Genomic DNA, 19,277 nt, shown 5'->3' with positions numbered 1-19,277 from the left:
CTGCAAACATCCCTAACTCAGCTACAAACGACAAACACACTCCGCAGGTTTTCTACCATATTTATGTAGCCTGCTTCTTCTAGCCACCGAGTTTTAAAATATAGCCCATCACTACAACATCTATGACACAAGACTAGACTTGGTGCTTGCTGCAGATCCAGTGCAGTGCTCTCCTTTGGGGTCAAGGAAAATAATTGATAGACAACAAAAGATTGGACAGAAATTAAGGGAACAAATAATGTTTCCTAGTAACTCACAGGCAGAAGGTAATCCCTGCCACCTTTACTATTGTGGTTTCTAGGTGCAATGAGGAGGATGGCTGGAAAGAGTCTATTTTAACAACAGTACTCACCAGCCAGAGAGAGGAGAAAATTGTTGAAGCTTCAGTCAGCTTTCTCTGTTGCATGCACAGGGCTCCAGGGGACACAGCAACAAATGTGGAATCACAAAATATTCTTTTCCTCTCTGTTTCTTCTCCAGAATCTCTCCAGCCTCAAAGAAACCTCTTGTTTCCATGCCATGGCTTTGCCTCCAGGAACAAACACAGTACCCACCTGCATAAACCATGGTGGACTCCTCTGCTCACCAGGACCCTGTGGATGCCAAGTGCCTAATTGCAGTATTTTTCCTCTTTTGTAAAGGCAATTCTTGTTCTACCTGGATTAACTTTCAGAGAAGGTGCGGGACCTCCTTTCTATCCTTGTCTGTATCTCCTCCAATCATAGACAGACCATGGCAGTGCCTTTTGCTTTTGATTAAAAGAGCTTTAGGTATCCATTAAATGGCACTGACCCTGTTTTTATCATCTGGCCCCACTGGTAAAGCTCTCTTTTGGGAGGCAGCATCCCTCAGTGGAGCTACTGTAGCAGCCTTGCATCTCTGGAGAGAATAATTCTCCAGAATAAAAGCTAAATGATGGAGCAAGACAGAGTGGGTGTCTGTGTACATAAACATTAGAATTTGTTTACTAATGCAAACAGCTCTCAGGGTGAGAGGAAAATAGCATAAATATTCAGTTAAACATTTATCTCAGTTAAACATTTATGCAGGATTTACATATGATGACATACACAGAGGTGGTGTTTGCACGGGTGACACTATTGGAAGTGTTGGATTTTTTAGGAATGCTTTCCCGGAGCATTTTTCTTGCCAGCAGAATTTTTAGTGAAACTGTGCAAGCATAACAGATCTATCATTCACATACAGAGCTGTGCAATTTTTCTTCCTTCTAAAGAACAGCTTCTTCCTGTATTTACAAGATATTAATACGAGGAGGTCCTATTCCTGACACTTGGATATAGCTTCTCAGGTTTCCCATATGGGTTCAGATCTCTGCTGATGTAACCCAGTGAGGTCAGCACATAAAATTGGAGGGTAGTTAGCAGGTTAACATCCTTTTCTTTAAACAACAAAGATGCTTCTTCTATTTACATATTTCCCTAGAAATGTAACCCCCAAAGCCAAGGATTCCCTTAGAGCACTTACTGCTGCTATTACAGCACTCTGCTAAGGGCTGAGAATGGAAACCTCAAATTAACCAGAAGACCTGGTTAACCCAAAAAATCCCAAAAAAAGTTTGAATATTACTTCTCTCAATTGAACTGAGATGTAAATTAGATAAATAATACAATTATCAAAACACAGAGCAGAATTCAAAAAGGGCCTCATCTTTACTAACTTATATTTTACTTACATGAAGGTGTTCTGATAGACAGGATATTTTGCCCAGAGCCTGGGGTAGGATACTTCAGGAAAGTTAGGTCCCATGTCAGTCACATGCTTGAGGATTGTACATTCCAGGTGGGCATTTTTCTCATCAGCTGTGAAAGTCACCTGCATAACTGAATTTACAGGTCTGAAAATCAGGGCCTGATTCTGCTGCATAACCAACCTCCAGTCTCGCAAATTTATGATGCAAGGATTCAAAAAAAACATTTGTGGGATAAGTTTACCATGACAACCTGAGATGCCTTTACATACCTTCTCATGCCTGAGTCCTAAGGGACCCCTTTTTCATTCCCATCCACAGGTAGAGGGAGAAACTCCTCCCCTCTTTTCTTTCTGACAAGGACAACTGAAATGCATCAGGCCTCTCATGACTCCAGGAGCTACAGCTGTAAAAAAAAATGCACAATTGAGTGCACACACTGAAACCATGAGGTCATTGTGAGAAGAGCCATTTTTTCTGGTCCAACTGCAATTAATTGGAACATTGCTACTGTTTTCCAAGGCCAGCAGGACTGCCTTTTCCTGCCTGCTGAGCTCTGTGGCAGGTGAGTTTCAGTGGGATGAGTTCCAATTTAATTAACAAAAAACAATTTTCTTACAGGGAGAAAAAAAAAAAAAAAAAAGAAAAAGAAAAAGAAAAAGAAAAGCCCAGACAACAAACTGTTCCTATATTTCTCTCAAAATGAAAATATACATCATATAGAAAACAAAAAGGTAATACAAAGAAACTTGGCTACCTTCCACTCCTAGGAGATGCTAGAAAGCCATTTGATACTATATTTTAAAATACCATTTATACTAGCACTGGCTACCTTAGTTGTAGGACCCCATGATGGATGGATGTTTTTTCTCTCATTGAAAAGCATCCATTTCCTCTCTTAGGCCACAAACATAAATATAGAAATAGATCATTCTGAATTGGTCTGTTAACGATTATTTATTTAATGGCTAACCACAGTGTCGAGCTACTAATACATAATTTAAATGTCTCACAAATACAGCACTTAGTTTTCAATTCATTCTCTGTACATATTCAATAAACTGAGCATGTGAAAATAATAAAGGAAGTGAGGCCTCAGTTATTAATTCTGACAGGGTTCACAGTCCTTCTAAATGTGTCTTTATGTTACTTTAGCTTGCATTTGAACATAATTATCGTGACAGACATGGCTTCAACTGAGCCAACAGAGCTTTAAAACAAATACTGGAAGCTGCTTGCTCAATGTCGATGCAAGGTCTGAGTCCTGATCAGGCAAACATCCCTATTTCCCTCAATAACCCCAGTCCTGGCATGGCCTGGCAGGCTGAGGGTTCTTTGTTAGCCAGGGTGAGGCTCACCAAAAATGTCTGCAGGAAATAAACACCCAACCTTGAAATTCAGATTTTGTCATGCCTCCACTTCTTCTTCCAAAGCCAATCTGGATCTGGGGCCTATTTGTCCTTTGTACAGGGGTGAATGTCCCTGCTGTGCCCCACCCCCAGAGGAGCAGGACAATTTTTCAGATTTCCTGATGGAATCCCACAGGACCATCTGTGTAGCCTGCTCTGCACAGTTTCAGTAGTTACGCTAAAACTCTCTGTATGTGAAAACATTGCAGCCCACACACACTTACACTAATTTAGGCTTTACCAGGAGATCCATTTCATATTGCAATTAAAAACTACTCTAGCATACAGCAGTTTAAGAAAGAATGCACCTTTAACACTTAAATATACTGTATCATGCTGTAGGAAGCCAGGTCTTCAATGAAATCTAGTCTGCTTTGATTAATAATTGATTTTTGCACAGGAAAGGAAAAAAATCCCAAAGCCACTCTTCCTATTGATCTGAAAGACTCAAATAAATGAAACAGATTCCAACTTTTACCTATGTTTGTTAACTATTGATAAAATGGCAGTACTAAGCAGAGGCAGTCATAGGTACAAATGTAAGAATGATGATAGAGTTTTAAACTGCATCTGGTTCAACTTCTTGAAAACCTTATTTGATGCTGAACAACCAGAAAACCTGTGTATACTGACAGTACAAGGTTAGGCATATCTTCCATACGTATTGCGATGTATGTTAACATACAAGAAGTAGTGGAAATTGTGCAGGCACTTAAATGACAGAAAGATAAAGATTTGGGGTCAGATCTTGGGCTGGGAAAAGAAGTAGTTTAAAAAGTACAGTTCATTAGTCTGACCTCTATCATGTACACCTTTTTCAAACAGATATTGGAGAAAATAATACTCAAGATGCAGAAACAAAAGGAGGCCAAAAGGCAATGTGGTTTTAGGAAAGGCAGATCACATTAGACTAAACTTGTCTTGATCAGAGAAAAGTGGTAGATGTAATCTTTGGGCTTTGCTTACATTTGAATTAGGCCCACATGGAAAGTTATCTGTGGAGCTGGAGAAGACGTGGGTTGTTTTTTGTTAGTGGTGTGATGCGATACATTTGCTTGTCTGTTTTTTAATTTACTGCCATTGCTCCAGTTCACTCCAACAGGGGACTAGTCCTCTTCGAATTTCAACAACTTTCACTGAGTTTGTAGGCTAGAACTCTGAGCACTGATAGAGGTTTTTCTTCAGTTGGAAGCTGCCATGGCTTCTCCTGTGGCTGACAGCAAAGCCAGCAGGATCTCAGCAGCACCTCGGGCTCAATATCACCCAAAGTGTACAAACCTGGGGAGCTGCTGGAAGATTTGCCTGAGTAAGAAGCAGAAGTCTGCTCCATTTGATCTGTGGGAGAAGTTTGAGAGCCAAGGTGAGGGGATTCTAATAAACCAGCAAGGATGCACTGGGAGGGCATTTCCCAGCAATGAATATTTGATTAGAAGAGCTGAGACGCAGAGGCAATCTATAAAATAAGACTGATGAGTCATTGACTCTCAGTCTGTGCCTTCCTGTGCATCAATGTTTCTACTGAAAGCTCACAAAATTAAAAATATTAATGAGTCAGATTTGGCCCCAGAAGTTTTGAAAAAAAGTTGTGGAGTTATTTCCACAAAATAATTTTATCTTTCCTGCTACATTTAGCTAGTAGCAAGTACTGCTGTTCTCCAGTGTTTCTAGTCCCATTGCTTCTTCCCAGGTTTAAACTCCCCTTTCAGACCAAATGGCCTGTATTTGAGAATGGCTCATTTAGCATACATGAACATTTATAAAAATGCCACTGAACACAATTCTCCCTAGCAGGACTACAAAAAGGAGCAAGTCTCATATGAGAAACATTACGTACTGTCAGAGGGAGAACAAGTCAAGATGTAGAGTGACATCAACAAATCAATCTAGCCAGAAGCACAGCCCCTTCAAGGCTCTTTTTCCTTGCATTTCTATGTCAGGCTCATGCCTACTGTAACACATCAATGGTAAAAAGTGAAACAGAAAGCAGATTTAAGTATATAAGACTAGTTTGGTATATGAAAAACAGTTAAAGTTAGCATTGCTCAATTGAGAAGTGAATACATTTCACTTTTATTTACTTTTTATTATAGCATTGCATGGGACAAAGCTGAAGAAAAAAAGCAGTAGTTTCCATTCACCAGAGAGATCATTGGGAAAGACATTCCAATACTGATAAGTTAAATGTCTGAAGATTATCATGTTTTGACACACTGTGTTTCCTTTTATGTTGGATGATTTCAGCCTGCCATTTTACACCTAAGAAATTATTCTGGATGGAGATGCCTGGGCATGCACAGGTCACTCCTTGAATGACTGATATGAAAACTGCCAGGCTGTGCTTTGGTTTTGTGGAGTTGGTAAGTCTGTTAAATCCAGTGATTTCCTACATGATTATGAATAAGGATTTTAGACTAGAATCTGTGTCTATGCCTATAGCAGGGCAGGTATGAGGGCTGTTGCACAGTCATCACCACCCTGCAAATACAGTTACAATGAATAAATTAATCCAGTGACATCAAAATCCATTAGCATTTTATGCTGACTTTAGTACAGACAGGATCAGAATCTGTAACCTTACTGCTTATAACCTACCTTACAAAATAAAGAGTTACAAAAAATGAATTAAATCAGTGATGAAACTCCTATGACTCCGGAGGCTTGGGAACAAACCTCTAGTGTGAAAAGCCAGCAGGATACCTTCTGCAGGAAAAACTAAGCAGAACTGCTTTTCACTCAGTAAGCAGTAGAAAAGCAACAGCTACTAGACAGCCTCTAAGAAGCTGAGTGTACAATTGAATCAATACTTTCAGTTTTACACTCTTACACAGGCAGTGGATAGAAAAGTTTATATTCCAGTCATGATATCTGATGGCTCAACAACAAAGAAAAATGAAAAAAAAAAAAGTTAAAGAAAAATGAAAAAAAAACCCAGAGGCATTTAAAAATCCATTGGGTTACAGTGGGTACCTTGCCTTTGTGTAGGAAATGCTTCTACTAGAGAGACTTTAGCAAAATTAATTAGGTCACCAGAAAGGTTTACAGGCTACATTCAGTGAGATAGCAATTTTCTTGAAGCAGTCTCTTGAAATAGCTAGCTAAACTCTATAAAGAAAAATCCCTTGCTGGGTACATTCCTGCAGATTAAACACACTGGGTAGAAGTAAATGCATTTAAAAAATTAAAATCAGTCTTCTTGCAAACAGTGAATGAAGAAAGTCCACCCATGCTACAATCCAAACTTTAAGCATGTGCAGAAGTGCTGTTTATGTCACTGAGAAGCAAGTCTGCCCTTTGAGCAGTTCAAGCCTTTCAGAGAACAGGCCATCCAGTGACAGTAGGACTTGCCCTCTGGAGACAGGTAACCTGTGCCTCTACACCACTTCTGGCTCAATGCAGGGTAGAGGAGGCTGTGGCACCCTTGGGCTGCTGCAGACTGCAGGAAACAATGCGGGACTCAGATTACAGCCACTGCTCGCTGCTAGTGAGCAAAAAACAAGGGATTTTTGTCTTGCTTATCCTATATTATGTACAATTAAGACTGGTGGTAAATTATCTGGCTGCATGTCTACTGGTGATTGAGGGGTTACAGCAGCAACCCAGCAGTGCCCTTAAACACATGCTTCGATTTGTCTCTAGTAAATCATACACCTGTTCTGCTGCACCCCACACGCTGTTCTGCACTTTTCTACAAACCCCTCTGCCAGGTGAATGAACTCCTTCTGTTAAGAACACTGCATTCAGAAACAATGGCTTAGATGGGACTGCTCTTCCTATGGGCTCTCAGAGAGAAGGACCAAGTAGGGCCAGCCCAGAGGAGATGAGAGTGTAGCAGAAAGTAAATACTGTGCACAAGAGCAAAGGGGGTGGTACATTGTGGACCTCATTTTCTGAGTCTGAGAGAGTTTTCAACCTGTCAGTGAAAATTCCTCTTCCCAAGGGAAAGTTTCTTGAGAACATTTCTCTCTCAAGGACTGTTTTTGTAAATAATTTTAGTTCTCAAAACAATATTGTACAGCTGTGATGAGTGTGTTTTTTCTTGTTCCACCAATGGGACTAGAGAGGTGTTCCTTTTACCAATCATGTTAAACCTGTATTGGAACACCTTATAAAAAGGAGCCAAAAGGTGAAAATAAAGCCCTACTGATGATCCTCTTTCTGCTGTGGAACTGAACTCACACTCCTTATTTCGTGTCCAACAGCGACAGTACATCATCTTCAATGAGTGTGACAAATGGACATCTTGGGACCCTGTATGGTAGCACTGCATGATGTCCTATGGCTTTACAAGGCATAAATATGCTTACCTTTTCTTATTTCGTCAGGCATGTCCCATTTTCAAAACTGACTTGCAGTGAAACCCTTTTACAGTAGCTACGTAATTTCTGAGGATGCAGTCTGAGGTCTCCATCATTTTTGAATTAACCGAATTGCTCTTGAATATGTGAATGTAGAAAACTGGACAAAGTCCCCATGAGATGCAGGTTAGTGCCTTATGTGGACACAAGCACAGGGATCCTGCTTCAATTCAGAAAAGTGCTGCCCATCCTGAAGGTGAACCTTTGCAGTTTGAAGGATGTCTGGCTTGTCTACAAAGAGCAAAATGTGTAATTCTTTAATGCCTGAAACTGTCTGCAGAGTAGTCAGCAGACCTTAGTATCTCATAGCAGCTGACAGCTCATCTCAGGGAGCAAGGGACTTCAGTGATACCTTGATAATGCTTGACTTATTTCCAAGGGAAAAAAACCTGTTTTATAAAACACTGATTAAAAACAGAGTTGTGTTCCTAAACTGACTCAGCCCAAACATGAGGAAAAAAACCAAGTGCCATAGATTGAAAACTCTGACAAAGCTGCTGCAGACCAAAGCAAAGACATATGAACATGAAGCCATCAGTATTTCAGTGACTGCCTTTCTTGCATCAGGAGCAGCAGTAAAACATCTGCCTTATACAGTGCTGCACTGCATAACATGGAAATGCCTTCGGCACAAGTGTCCAGTGATCTGTACAGTGCGGGTACTGCACACTGCAGCAAAATAAATACTGAGTAGCTAAAAGGGAAATCTGGTGGCTGTTTTCATATTACCCCTCTTCTGTGGACATATTCTTCCCTTTGGAAAGTGCTGCTCCTGGTGAAGGCTGGCCTGGAGAGCCCATATTAAATGACATACATTTCCCTAGTCAAGTCCAGGGCAGAACACCAGGTCGTTTCAGAGCACCTGCCTCAGGTTCATGTGTGACTACGTCTTCTCTTGGATTGCTTGTCTGTGACAGTTGTGAACTAGATGTGCTCTGAACTTCCAGCAGAGGTCTTTCTCTTGGTAATTTTGGCAGGGGGAAGGCAGCTCTCTGCACTCCATGGTGCTCTTGTGCAGGAGCTGCAATTTCTTGTGGAAGCCACTGCAGCCACCATGCACATCAGCTTTGCAGCTGGTCCCACACTCCCATGAGAACAGCTTTGACACACTTGAGAGCCCCAAGAGAAAGGATCCGTGTGGAAGGTCCTTCAAGACAAGACACCAGAAGCCATGCTAGTCCTAGCAGGCAGAAAGTAGCTCTAAAGAACTGCCCTGTATTCAGGAGAGCAGTAAATCCTCCAGGTCCCACAGTGATACTAGGAAGGGCTGAAATCTGCAGAGTGAACTCAAATATTTGCTTTGCTTCTAGGCCCAGAGGTCTACTGGAACCCTCCTAGGGTGTTACCTCTCTTCAGATGGTATCCCCTGGCTCTCCCCAAAAGCAGCACATTTCTTCAGGTGAGTTGGTACGTGGCCAGAAATACATTTTTTCGGTGCTGAAAACAACCATGTATGGCAGGTACCACCACTTCTTCCACTCATGTGGTTCACCCTATGGCAGAGCCCAAGTACGTTTAACACCAGGGATGATGATTCAACCCTTAGCTAAGGCATGTAGAAAAGTGCTCTCTGCAGCAGCTGCTCCTGGTAGTACTTACTGTTCCCTTAGGGACCAGTGTCTCCATGCCCAATGCCTCAGTTTGTGTCACCACCAGCAGTACACACAAGGTGTCCCAGAAGACCAGGGATGCTGGGCAGCCTGAAGCCAGAGCACAGTTTTCAGTTTGCCTGGCACCACCTTACACTTCTTGGGATGTTTTCTTCACTGCACCACAGAGTCTCACACTGCAGCAAAAAGGAAAAGAGCAAAACAAGACACACAGTTTTACAGCTGCCATGAGGAGAAGGCATTTTGTGCCCTGCTTTGGCACACTGACTCAAGGAGATGGAAGAAGAAAGGCAGAACAGTAGATGGGATTCTGTGCTGGATAGTGGATCAGCTAATGGAGGGAAAACAACTCTCTGAGTAATAAGACTGAGATGATTATTGGACATGAAGTGTGCAAAGAGGGCAATAACTAGAGAGCAGTGGGACAGAAGAGAAGAAAGAGGTAGTAACCAGGACAGAAATCTGAAGATTTGGGCAAAGTCTTTTAACTACAGAGCAGAGAGAAAATGCAACACAGAGCTGCTCTGGAAGAAACAATAAGGTCAGGAAACAGGAATTCTCACAGGATTGGCTGACATTCCTTGTGTACTGCTGGTGCACACAGACATGCTCCACAAACCTGTCATAAGGCAAGGTCTGCCCCAAGATCACCTGCTGCTCAGAGGGGAGCAGCAAGCTTTCTTTGGCTATCCCTCAGTGCCACTTTCTCCAAATCTTGACATTTCTCAGTGTGCTGCAGCATACTGAGAGTAGATCACCCTCTAGCCCTCCAGGGTAGAAAAGACTTTAGAGAAGAACTAACACTTCTCTCCAATTCAAGGAGAAATAGGCACTGTGCTAGTGGATATAGTGTTATGACCCATGCAAAGGCAGAAACCTCCCAGGGCAGCTTGGTGGTTTGTGGAGGACTCTGGGAGAAGAGATGAGACTGGTTTTGTTGGGGCTCTGGGCAGTGGGGCGCTCTGGAGAGTCAGCCGCACCCTCCAGCAATGAGGTGCCAAACAATCACTGCTGCTCCTTCCAGATGCTGGGGGGGGAAAAAAGCTTTGAGTGGAGAGTTAATTATAGGGGTTGTATTCCATTTCCTACAATTAAGGGAACCCATCTGTAGAGATTTTAATTAATGGAGATCTTATGGGGAGTTTCAGTTTGGCTGGAGGGTTTTACTGGGTGTACTCTGTCTCCTTGGTGTTTTCTGTAGTTGTGTAGTCATTAGCTTTGACCATTAAAGACAGGCAGGCAGCAATAAATGAGGAACGGACAACACAATGATTTCCATACATAGCAGATGGACATATTTGCCTGTTCCCCTGATTCCCACCATCTTTCCCTAATTAATACAACCACTAGCTACAAAAGTCTTTTATTTTTAAAAAATTTGTGGATGGTACAATTCATGTGCATGAAGCTGCATTTAAAAATGAAATGAGGACATTTCACTCCATGTAATATATCAAACATAAACAGGCATAGGATGAATATTAGAAATAATTATTGAAATAAACTCTTTTTCTATCTAAAGCATTTTCATTCCATTTTATTCTGTGTGTTGCAATTAAAACTTATCAACATTACTATTGATCTGTTTGTTTTTTCCCAGCTTTCTTTAGACATAACCCTCCTTCTTGGATAGACTTTTTTTTTTGTTTTGTTTAACCTTCTGTGTTTCTCCTACATATATCTTGGAATGAGCAGTTCTTTGAAACAAAAAGTAACTTAAATCATGTATGTCGCACTTAGCATGAGCCTAAGGCACCACAATGCACTGAAGTTTGTGCAGCCATGAGTGTGTAACCAAAAGCTCAAACCACTGGGCATCTCCTCTTGCTGTGGGGACTTTGGGTCTGGCATATGCTCATTCCTTCATTCATGAATTGACAGAAAGGTACCACACTGCTGGCTCCTGCTGTAGACTACTTAGGTTTTGCTTGGTCTGAATTATTCCTCATGCCCTAATTATTCCCTGTTTCCCCAGACACAGCTGAGGGTTGGGAGCTGCCAGGCTTGCTGGCCAAGCAGGGCTGGTAAAGCCGTGATGTGACATGGGGAGACTGAGCCTGCCCTGCTTGCAAAACAATGTCCTGACATAAAGAAGACATCAGGTCACCCAGGAATGACTGACTACCCTTTGGAAGATTCCATTACACACTGCTTCCAGCTGCATCCTGCCTCTCCTAAGATACAACAAAGGTCTGGGAGTGAAACCCCTGCCAAGCTATAGAGGCAACCACTCTGTGGTTCCTAGACCCTGCATGCTGGATGCCACAGCCCATATTCACCTGTCTTGCACCCAATGCAGACATTCCTCCTAGGCCCAAGCTTCAGCAGTGTGGGAGAGGTTGCTCCCTCTGCGAGGGTCATGGAGCTGGGGGAGGCCACTGCTGAGTGCTGTGGTTCCACAAATGCAGCTGGAGTAGTTTCTCCACTTATATGAAGATACTTTGACTTTCTTGCTGCCTGGAATTTAGTTCAGTTCCTCCTAATTTTTTTCCCATTTTCAGAGACCATTTTTCATTCGCTATCTGTAATGAGACATTCATTCCACAGCAATATCCAGTTCATCAATCTTTCCTTTCAAGAGCACTGCTGCTTTTACTGACCCTCTGTTCCTTTTATATACAAGGCCATACGCACACACTCATATGTATGTGTGTACAGAGAAGATTTCTTTCCTTCTGTCTTTTTGTTCTTTGCTGTGTTTAAATTGTTCACAACATTCTTGTAATTACATGGTCTTTGATTACCTTATGGATTTATTGTTGCCCCCAATACTGTCTCTTACATGTCTCTCAGGAGAAGTATTAACAACTTTTCTGTTATTCCCTTTCTATGCCACTCCTGCTTCCTGGCTTTCCAGGGGGATCTATGTATTCCTGCATAATTTTCTGGTGAAATGTGCTCTGCAGCAGTGAAGAATATCCCTTCTGACCTTCAGAGAGTTAGTTTGAAGAAAAGGTGGATTCCTTACTAACCTCAGATCACCATTTAAGAGGCTTTATAACATCTACCCTCCTAACAAGGTCTAACACGTTGCTCAGAGCCCCACCAGACAGCTCTTCTTCCTCTCTGTGCTCACTCAGCTCCTGGTGCAGTCATTCCCAAAGTTTCAAAGCCAAAAAGCTTTACATATTGTCTCCTCTCCATCTCAATGCCTGGAACAAGCTGTGGTTGCCCTTACTACTCAGTCAAGTGTTACTGAGAACTCCACAGAGAGACAATATACTATGCAAACCATCAGGCCTTTGGGGGTTTGAGGCAGGGAGAAAGGCAACTTCTCCTGTGGGAGCAGTACAAAAAAACAAACCAGCTGTCTGGATTGAAATCATGAGCAATTAACAGTAGTTTCAACTACCCAGAACAGAACTTTATAAATATTTGCAAATTACAGCCTACCTATTTTTGCATGACGAGTGGCAACCCATGAGGGAGCCCTCCGTAGATCAGAGGGGTGTCATCTGAGGGAATTCTGAAGGTCAAGGGTTCAAGAGATATTTTGAAATTAGCTTCTTAATTAGAAGCAGCACAGTCTAGTCTGCTGTGTGTAGATGGGCACAAGAACAACAAATTAAAATTAGAGAGAGAGCTTGGAGAGAAACTCTGCCAGCGAGTTCTCATCGTAAGACACAGCATGGCAGGGATTCCAGCAGGAAGAGATCCCACCCCTGCCTGCCTCCAGCATCCAGTGGAGACACCACAACCGTCAGACTGCAGTTAGCATCAGAGAAAAAAGGACCCATTCATTTATTCCTGTCCTGGGAGAAGAGATTGGCTTGAAAACGAGTGCTCTTGCAAACTAGAAAGATTTCTTTGGGTGGGGGTGGGCCTAGGTTTCCTTTTTCAGGCACTGGATACTGAAAGAAACTTATGGATCATAATATTTATCACATTAAAATGCATCATGTCATGATAGCTGTAGAGACAGAAACTCATCCCAGATCATCTGATAAAAATAGTTACATGGGGAATGGAATCCACCACCACCTCGATGAAGCCACAGGAATCTCTTTCCATTGTAAATATGCTCCATACAATGATGCCAGCTCTTGCAGGAGCGATAGTAAAACATAAATCACACTAACTCATAACAGCACCCACCAAACAATGCAAAAGGGCTACAGACTGAGGCTTGGCTCTGCCTGCAGAGAACTCTCTAAACTTGGAGCATGTGCTAGGGCAGCCAGAGGAAAGACTCCAGGCTCTGTGCACATCATGGGGGAGAAGACACAAACCTGGGACACAGACTTCACAGAAAACTCACACTCCTGTGTATTTTATCGCCGTCCTGCTTATGGGGAGATTGTCAGCGTGCCAGCAGAGGCCCAAGTAAAGAGTTACTAGATTGAATCTGGGCAGGAGCTACACACCCATGGCACCTGTGTGAAAGAGGCTATGTGCCTATCAGTGTTAGATGAGAAATAGATAGCTCAAAACTGAGACTGACTACATTTGGCTGTCATCAATTATTTAGAAACCATCTAAATCTGATTTAGATCCTGAGGTCAGGTGTTCAGCTTTGAAAGTCTTGGCATATTCCCATCTCCCATGGCTTCATTTCTGGCAGGATTTTCCACATATATTAACAACAGCAGTAAGAGGAGAGTGTCTTCTTTCACCAGTGCACATTCTCCCAGCCCACCAGTTCCAAGGGACAAACACATGTAGCCTGAGAACCAGCCCAGGATTTTTTTGGTGTTTGTAAACTGTGAATTAAATGAAAGCTCATTAAGCAGTGCTGTTTTCAGGGGTTTCAAAACTGCATTATTCTTTATCTGGTTCTACAAACACAGGTTTGATTAGGCCTGTAAGTACATGACAAAGTGCCTTGCAATACAAATTCTACGCCTTCATAAAGATTACATTTCAATAATTTTTCTTCTATTTACAGGCCTCATTACTTTGGGTGATATTTTATGGTATGGAGCATAAAACCCCAACAAATATTTCAGATAATACCTTCAAGTTTGCACTAAGGTGATTTTGCCATTACCAGTTGTGAGCTGATTTGGGGTTTTTACATGTTTATGTTACACTTTTGGCATTAAACCAGAGGATTAAACCAAAGTGGCACCATTTACAGGCTTCTAAGTCTTGTCTGGAGCCCACTAAGAACCCCATTAATGGAAGGTGTCTCCCAGCAAGCTGCTGTTTGCTCAAGACCAGGCAGCTACAAGACACTAAGGAACAGTTCTTAATTCTCCCTATGGTGACCTGGGCCACAGTGGGGCAGGGAGGAGACCCATAGGGAGAATTAAGAACCATTCTTGGAAGCTGAATTACTCAGTGACTACAAGGTGTTTCTGCCCTGCAAGTGGCTTTTGTTGCACAGCCACCTCAGTGCTCCCCTTGCTACCCAGGAGCAGAGCTGCAGGATGTATTTATACAGAGCTCTGCCAAAACCACACAACACCAAAGCCTCTACAAGCATCTAAAATTCCAGCTTTTTCACCCTCAACACACATGAAGAAAAAGCCTCTGATGAGCTCCAGCTTCTCAGGCAGAAGTCTAGCAACAGGAGCCACAGCAGAGGAGGGGACCCCTCATCAGTAAGTGCTTAGTAGCATTTGAGGTCACAAATAAAATCAAGGCCTGACTGCACTAATTGCAAAAAAATACACACATGCAAACATTTTGCATGAGGCAGGACAGTCCCTTAAGTCCCAGGCAAGCTCTGCTGAGCACACAAGAGGGATGCTGAAGCACCCGGGGCAGCTGCCCTGCAGAAGGGAGAAAAGCCCAGTGTGCTACCCCAGAACTCTTCTTTCCTGGAGGGGCTGGCAGTAGAACTGGGACCAAATCCATCAAAATCCACAAGCATTTGGAAATCCCTATGCAATGCAAGCATTTTCAGAAATTTGTAACATTGTGTAGCACCTAAAATACCTGCAAGGATTATTTCCTCCCTTTCTTCACCCTCCTAAAAAAAGGCCTATGTTTTAACAGAACAATTATCCAGTTAGCCAAGGCACAGTGGATGGTAAATTTATCCATAAACCTTTATCTACCAATGGACTTCCATTTCTTACCTTTTTTTTCTTCTTTCCTTCAGATGGCAACTTTCCTTGCACCATCCCTTTAATTGTCCTTCTTCCCTCCCTAAGGTTTCTGAAAAAATCCTTTCCTACTTCCACCATCTTCCTTCCATCCATTTCCCAAGCTTCCTTGAAATCTCCTGCTCCTGGGTGTGTAGCAGCCATTCTGAAGTCTGAATGCAATATCACTGATGTTTGTTGGTGCAAGCCATTCCTCAGAACAGGGCTGTGTTTCCACCACTATCAGGTAAAGAGCACATTGCTTAAAAATATTCCTAGCTTGGTCAGGGTGAAAGGTACTTGATAAAAAAGTATGGTCCAGATAATTAAAAACCTTGTGATGACCACATGGTCTGAAGCTCTACAAAGCCAAACAGACCTGAAGAAAATTCTCCCTCTCTGCATTTGCTGCGTATAAATTGCTCTTATTAACTAATATGCTTATTTGTTACTCCCAGTCAGAATAGTCATAGTTAATAAGATTATCTTCTTGTGTTTTGTGTAATTAGCAGGGGTAGGAAAAGCAGAGAAAAGTATAATTTACCTTGCATCAGGTGCACAAGTTCCCACTTACCACTGATTGTTGGATGCAGTCCTGCACATTGGCCACACCTTGGCCTTTTGCAGTTTTTCTTTAAGAGTTTTGGATTTTGAAATTTTCACTAAGACCTCTTGCAAGCAAGCAAACCAACAGCATCCCAAAGAAAGAATCTCCTTTTGAGTCTCTTTTCCATTTCTTTTATGCCTCTGTTGTCTTTTTGTAAATAAATATTGAAATCAACTCTACTTGCATTCTTTAGTTTAATACTGAATTAATTTTGCATTTGTGGTGCACACTATTCAAAAGCAGGAGCTTAGATCCCTTGAAATCAACATTAAAATTATTTCTCTGTGTCTGCTTTTAATTTCTTTGTGCTTTTTGTATCAATGCAAATTCCCCCTCTACCCAGAAATTTTCACCACTTTTGAAACTTTAAATTTCTGGGGGGAAAAAAACCTGCAATAAACATTGGAGTTGAAAGCTGAGGTAGTGAGTGAAGTAGTGTGAGAATTTCATTTGCTTAGTCCTTTAAGGGCAGCAATTCTTGCCCAAAGAACACTTTTCTATCGGAAATTAGAAGCACAAAGAAGAGAAAGGAGGCTCTCTTTGTCTTCTGTTTAACCTAATCTAATCTAATCCAGAGCAACACGGCTGCCAGCAAGAGCCTGTGCACGAAGGTTTTGGGAATGGAGAGATCTTTACCCGAGCCTGTTTAGTTTCTGATGGAGCACACAAGAACCTGGATCTCAGGTGTCCTGGCTCCATGCTCTTGTCCAAAAAGCCTCCCCGGGGCTAGCAACAGCACAGTAAACATTTCAGATAGGTAATAGCTCGACCATACTTAAGAACTGGCTTTTGGAAACAATCTCTAGGCAAAGTGCATTTGAAAAAGAGACTGTATCTCTGTGCAGGCAAGCACACACGGCAGCGTTCCTGAAAAGCAGCTTCCCGAGTAAGAAGAGTTTTGTTCTTTCCCCGGGAAGCAGAGGGTAGCTATTATGCAGCCATTCTATAATTTCCACGTATTTTCCCTTCTCCGGAGTGCTTTGTCGCCACAATACTCGGGGTGACGAGGAGCTGCTTTCGCTCCGTGCCCAGGCCCGGGCTCTCCCTCAGGGCCGCGCTCACAGCGCCCCCTGCCGGCCCGGCCACAACAAACCCGCGCTTCCCGCACGAATCCAACGCCGCTCCCTGCCAGGAGCTCCCAAAAAATGTGAATTAACTCTGCCCCAGCCAGCACCGGCACAAACGCACCCCGCCAACCTCAAGGGCTTTGAGTTTTAACTCCTTTTGTTCCCATCCTTTCAAAAACCTCTCTAGTGGTAGAACCAGTACAAGAAGGGTCCCACAAAATTCCTTTGCAAACGCTCAGGTTCTGAATGCTTGAAGACACTTTAAAACTTTTTTTTTTTTTTTTTTTTTTAATCCCAAATATCCCCTAAAGTTGTTCCTGCATGCTTCCAGAGTACGTTTTTTTTGTTTCCAAAAACCAAAAACAAGTCTGCAAACTCTTCTCTCTTCATCTCCTACCAGCCCAGGGAAGAGCCAGCTAAATCCCTTGGGAACAGAGCTTTGAGGCATATTTTAAGCTCCATTTCTGGAGTAGAGATTTAATAAGCAACGACATCCTGGCCCTTATTGCATACTGGATTTATAGCACATGTCCTACTTCTTGAAAAATCATATGGGGGTAACGGGGGTGTGGGGAGAAAAACCCTATGTCGCAATGGTTTTAGTAATTTTTTAATGTGCAAACAAAGTCTTCGCCCTTTATTTATTTTTGTGGTCACAGCACTTAGTAGGTTGGAGGGGAAGAATATGAGGCAAAGGGCTTTTATGAGGCTATTGCTACTCTGTAGGCAACTTCTCTCCTCTCTCACACACTAAACTAATCATAGACTGTTTCTTCCACCACAGTCCTGACACCAGAACTCCTTCAAGCCAGCACACAAGTGAAACAGCACTCTCCACAGATTTTTCCTCTCCAAACCCAAGGATTTGACTACACCAAGTAGAGGAATACTCACTTCAGCACTTAAGAAGGGGGAATTAAAAATAAACCGTATTTACTTACCATAAACTCCTTAGGAAATTTCTTCTTTCACCTATTAAACATTTAGAATGGTTGGGGGAAGGTAATATTTAAACAGAAGTTCTTATCTTGATGAAGTTTCTCTGTGGGAGTTTCATATCCTAATAATTAAAAAAATTTAGGTGGAATATTTAATTTAGAAGGTATGGTTTTTTAATATAAGGTTAAGCAGAAAAAAATAGCATTATCTTGATAGAGTAAAACATGTCTTAAGGCAGTCTAGGCCTATTTTTTTGCCCATTTTTTTTTCTATTTTCAAGACTATTTAAACAAAAAATGAATTGTTTATTCTCCTTATTATGTATGTTCCTAGAGAGCCTTTCCATTTTACTTGGATTGATCTCTGGAAAATACTTAGCATCTGCTTCTCTATTCTCACCATTGAGTTTTTTCATCAATTTCAAACATTGTCTACCTCAACAGACATGTCTCTATTTTCGTAGTGGTGTTTTTGATTTTGCCATTGTATACAAATCAGTATGCAGAGATATTTACATTAACAACTGTAATCTAAAATCTAGCACCATGGTAGTTTATTCTGCCACAAGAACTCTGCTGCATATGCCATTAACCCAAAAATCTAATCTGAATTTTAAAACAGTACACAGAAGTGCCCCTTGTCTAGAAGTCACCAATGTGATACTAAGAATAAGATAATTAACTCTTCTCGCTTTAGAATTAATTAATACCAATAACAAATGAGATGCTGGAGAGCAGTGCCATGGAAAGAGACCTGGGAGTCCTGGTTGATGGCAAATTGAACAGGAGCCAGCAGTGCCCTGGCAGCCAGGAGGGCCAACCCTGTCCTGGGGGCATCAGACCCAGCATGGCCAGCCAGGCAAGGGAGGGGATTGTCCCCTCTGCTCTGGGACAGCCTCACCTCCAGTGCTGGGGGCACTTCTGGGTGCCACAAAATGAGAAGGATCTAAAGCTCTCAGAGAGCCTAAAGGAGGGCACAAAGATGGTGAAGGGCCTTGAGGACAAGCCATGTGAGGATTGGCTGAGGTCAGTTGGTCTGTCCAGCCTGGAGGAGACTGAGGGGAGACCTCACTGCAGTTACAACTTCTTGTGAGGGGAAGAGGAGGGGCAGGCACTGATCTCTGCTCTGTGGTGACCAGTGACGGAACCTGAGGGACTGGCCTGAAGTTGTGTCAGGAGAGGTTTGGGTTGGATGTCTGGGAAAGAGTCTTCACCAGAGGGTGGCTGGGCACTGGAACAGTCTCCTCAGGGAAGTGGTCACAGCAGCAGCCTGACAGAGCTCAAGCAGCATTTGGACAATGCTCTCAGGTACATGGTGAATGAGATTCTTGGGGATAGTGGTGTACAGGGCCAGAAGTTGGATTCGGTGATCCTTCTGGGTCTCTTCCAACTCAGGATGTTCTAGGATTTTAACCTGGGCACCCATTCAAGTAGGAAATTAACCTAGTAATATGCAAATTCATACTGCTTCTTCAAAGATCTTAATGGTCTGAGAAAACAGTTAGATACAACTGCTCTAAACATTTGAGACAGTATTGACTGAGCATTCATGGA

The 19,277-nt window shown here is 42.4% G+C and overlaps 1 long non-coding RNA gene across 1 annotated transcript; it reads right to left on the bottom strand.

The window, feature by feature from the left end:
- Positions 1-352: 352 nt before the first annotated feature.
- LOC111937399 (uncharacterized) lies at positions 353-16,308 on the bottom strand. Its single transcript, XR_002868612.2, has 4 exons — positions 15,106-16,308; positions 1,981-2,114; positions 1,694-1,841; positions 353-593 (listed from the first exon to the last, which is right to left on the bottom strand). It is a non-coding gene; the product is annotated as an uncharacterized LOC111937399 (long non-coding RNA).
- Positions 16,309-19,277: the final 2,969 nt, after the last annotated feature.

The sequence above is a fragment of the Cyanistes caeruleus genome, chromosome 4, assembly GCF_971803275.1.
Source record: "Cyanistes caeruleus chromosome 4, bCyaCae1.hap1.1, whole genome shotgun sequence".
Lineage (NCBI taxonomy): Eukaryota > Metazoa > Chordata > Aves > Passeriformes > Paridae > Cyanistes > Cyanistes caeruleus.
Note: the sequence above shows the minus strand (reverse complement) of the source record. Positions and strands in the feature narration are given on the sequence as shown.